This window comes from Callospermophilus lateralis, chromosome 11 (genome assembly GCF_048772815.1).
Source record: "Callospermophilus lateralis isolate mCalLat2 chromosome 11, mCalLat2.hap1, whole genome shotgun sequence".
Lineage (NCBI taxonomy): Eukaryota > Metazoa > Chordata > Mammalia > Rodentia > Sciuridae > Callospermophilus > Callospermophilus lateralis.
This window is the reverse complement of record NC_135315.1, coordinates 101357175-101361027: the sequence shown is the minus strand read 5'-3', so window position 1 is coordinate 101361027 and position 3853 is coordinate 101357175. Positions and strand designations below refer to the sequence as shown.

The 3853-nt window shown below is 57.1% G+C and overlaps 1 pseudogene; it reads right to left on the bottom strand.

Moving 5' to 3' along the window:
• Window positions 1–1363: 1363 nt before the first annotated feature.
• On the bottom strand, window positions 1364–3295 carry LOC143410731 (myeloid cell surface antigen CD33-like; annotated as a pseudogene).
• Between the last annotated feature and the right edge of the window lie 558 nt (window positions 3296–3853).

Here is a 3853-nt window from a genome sequence, read left to right as displayed (position 1 = left end):
GAAGAACACAGCTCACCCTGTGCCTCCTGTCCACCCAGGCTCTTGCCCAGACCTGGGACCCCAGTCTCTCTCCACCCAGGGTCTCCATGCCACAGACCCCAGACCTGGTCACAGTGGGACCATGAAGCTATGGGGGACAAGGACTTTCCATTAGAGACAGGGATGGGGACAGAGAAGATGCAAGACCTTGACGGACCTCATCCCTCCCTCTTCCCTAGTCTCCTGTCCTGGTCTCTGCTGGCCTTGTCACTCAGGGTCAGAGGGCTCCCTGGGCCTACAGAAGGGACAAGAAGCAGGGTGGAGCAGGAAATCCATGTCAGGCCTTGGGTCAGATCTGGGCAGACTCCCAGGACCTCAACACCTGGAGTCGGGGTGTCCCTGGGCAGTGGAGGTCCACAGTTGAGGAGGACTCATAAGGGAACCACTACTGCCCTGGGGTCTCACTGTCCAGTGAAGAGACCAGATGACAATGCCGATGGGAACAGGCTGTGGTGCTGATCTCTGGGCAGAGGTCAGGGCCAAGGGAGGAAGGATTGACAGGAAAAGCAAGAAAGTCCCAGTGATGTTTCAAGGGCTCTTCTATGTGACTGTATTATGGTGTCAAGTCCCAGAGAACATACGACTGCAAGGGTGGCCCTGCCGAGAAGTGAGGACTCCAGGTGACAGTGACGTGTCCACATAGGTTTGTGGATTATAGTAAATGACCCACTCTGGAGCATGACATCATACAACTCAGGAGGTGGTGCACACACACGGGGGCTGGTGTATGGGAAATCTCTGCATCTGTCACTTGATTTTGCAGTGAAACTTCATTTCCTCTGAAATATAAAGACCATTTTTCAAATGTCCCCAAGGCATCAGTGATTGAAAAAAAAAACAGAAAATTCTTTGAGATATGCAAAGAGCTAATTGCTGGTCACCCCAAATGTCCTTATGCATTTATAGGAAGATACTTGGGGATGGAGGCCTGACAGGGGCTTCCTGGGGGGACCCGTGGCCTCTCCAGTATTCCAACACCTGGAAGCTAGGTGTCAACCAGCCTGGCTCAGACAGCACAGCACTAAGAGCCCTGGGAAGGCCCCTCCCTGCCTGGGCCAGCCCCTGGGGAGACACTGAAGCAGGGTTCTCTGCAGCACCATGGACAAGAAGGTGGTTTGTTTCCCCTTTTAATTGGATTGAAGATGAGGCAGCACTCCCCACACCCACCCCATAACCACAGACACACAGAGGGACAGGCCTGTGCCTTCCAAGGTCCCTGACTCAACCAAGTATCCAGGACATGGACACAAAGTGTTCCTACCCCTGGGACCCAAGCCTCCTTCCTTGCTCCTCACAGCCTCAAGGACCCAGGTGTCCTGGCCCATTACTCACAGGTGACATTGAGCTGGATGGTTCTCTCTGTGGCCACACCAGCTGCAGGGAACTTCACCTGACAGGTGAAGTTGGTGCCATGTTCCTGGGGCCACGGGGTGAGGGTGAGCACCGAGGAGTGGATGATGTTGGGGCCCAGGGAGGACACAGAAGGCCCTACCCAGAAGGTGGGGGGCGTCCCCTGCTCACAGGCCCAGGGCACAGAACAGGTCAGGTTGCTGGGATGGCAAGACTCCATGGTCCCAGAGATGAGGATGTCAGGGGTGTGGGTCAGAGGTGATAAGCAGAGGGGAACAGTCAGGGTCAGTAGGGAGGGTGGGAGGTAGGGCCCTGAGAGAAGCTCAGGCTCTGACCCAGCTGTTCCCTGAGCCCCTAATGCTTGACCCCCAACTCCCCAAGGGAAGGGTCCCACCAAGACCTGTCCTGTGACCTCCCTGAGGCTGCCCCATAGCTGGAGTCTTACCTGTCACATGCACTGAGACCATCTTGTCACAATAATTCCACTTAAACTTTCCTTTCTCCAACCTGAAGAAGTAGGAGCCACTGTCACTGCGCTTGGTGTCTTTGATGCTCAGGGAGCAGTTGTTGGTTCCTGGGTCTAGGAGGAGGCGGAACCTGCCCTGGGTCTCATTACTCAGGACAGCCGTGGTCTGTATTGGTCCCTGCACGGAACCAGGAGACAAAGACTTTGCCATTCCTTGAGTCATGATAGGAGATGCTGCAGGGCACCAGGACACACAGACCCTACTGCACCGTCAAGGACTTGGGCACAGCCACGCTGTGCTCTGGATCCTGAAGGGAGCGCCTTTGGGGATGCTGAGGGTCATCACGGGGCACACTCCCCGGCCACTCTGCACAGGCCCCCTCTACTGCCCACAGCAGGGACAGCAGCAGCAGCAGCTGCAGCATCAGGAGGTAGAGAGTCCTGGGCTCCTGGGACTGAGCAGAGCAGCGAGAGCCTGTGGAGGGGAAGCTGCAGGACCCACGGAAGCTGGGGAGGGGCCGAGGCCTGGGTGGTTCTCAGCAGAGGAACCTCAGACCTGCTCACCACTGCAGTCCATCTGCTCTGTGCTGAGGAGGGAAACCCCACAGCCAGAGACCCAGAAGCCTGCCAGAGAGGTGCAGAGGAGTGAGGAGACTAGGCTCTGCCCCCGTCTTGGGTACTTCCCTGGAACATTGAGTTGGGACCAGGGCCTTAGGGACACTGGAAGCGTGTGACACTAGCAGGGTTCTGAGTCCTCCCACCTGAGGGGCTTTTCTGTGTGTTCTGGTCACACCAGGAGCTGGCCAACTCCTGCCTGGACCTGGGGCCAGACAAGTGTCATTCCGTGGAGTGGTCAGTCCTGCAGGAGGGACCCTGTAGGGCCGCGTCTGAGCACAAGAAAGGCAGAGGGACACAGCCAGCCAAACACTCTGTGCAAACCACCAGGGCTCCCTGCACTGCTGGTGAGGCCACAAGAGGCTGCCACCCAGTCCCCACCTGGGGCAGCCCACCTAGGAGCTCAGGCCTCAGTTGCCTGCTCCAGAGCCACAGGTGCTGGGAAGTCGGCCACCTGCCTTGGTAGCATGAGGGAGGGGTTCAATAGGGCACAGAGCTGTTCCCAGTGTCCAGTGCAGACACCAGGTCAGTGACCCTCTAGAACAGGGCCACGCGGTGTCCTCAGGAGGCACAGAGAGGGGGCAGTGTCCTCAACCAGAGCTGAGGGGCTTCTCTCCCAAGAGTATTGCCTGCTGGGTGAGCACGGGGGCCATTTGGGGACTTCCTGTGACACATATTGGCACTTCCACATTAGTCTGCCTCTCACTGTGAAGTGGCCCCCGAGGGACTTCAGGTTTCCAGACAGCCCCAGTGGCTCACGAGGACCAGATGCAGCAGGGGCTCAGGTCTGCTCCACTTTCCTGGCTCCACATATTCCAGGGTCATCGCGGGTTGGCTGTGTCTGCAGAGGCTTCTTTCATGACGGGCCCACCCACGTGGCTTCCAGGTGATGGTGGGGTTGCTGTCAGGCCTGGTGACAGTGACAGAAAGCTGCTCTAAATATAGAAACACAAGGACAAGCCACTTATTTTGTGGAGTAGAGTCCCCATGTCACTTGATAAAGATTTGGGAGAGGTTGTCTGGATCCCTGGCAAGAGTGTAGGTTCCCATTTAGGTGACTCTGCCAACTCCTCTCCACATGGCGGTACCGCTCATTGTCCTGCTGGCAGTCTTGGGGAGCTTTAGTGGCTGCAGGTCCTCTCTAGCATTTGGGGCCACCAGGGTGTCCCTAAACTTATGTCATGTTAACCCTCCTTGTTCCTTTGTGAAGGTTTCCTTGGTGCGTTAGAGTTGTGTCCGAGAGCAGGGTCACTGGGACACCTTCATCTGGGCAGGGAAGGTGACTGGCTCCACTCAGTCCCAGTGCTGTGTCCCCTCCCTCTGTCCTCCACCTGTCCCCTCCCCCACCCACTGGGCTCTTCTACTGATTCACTGTCCTCTCAT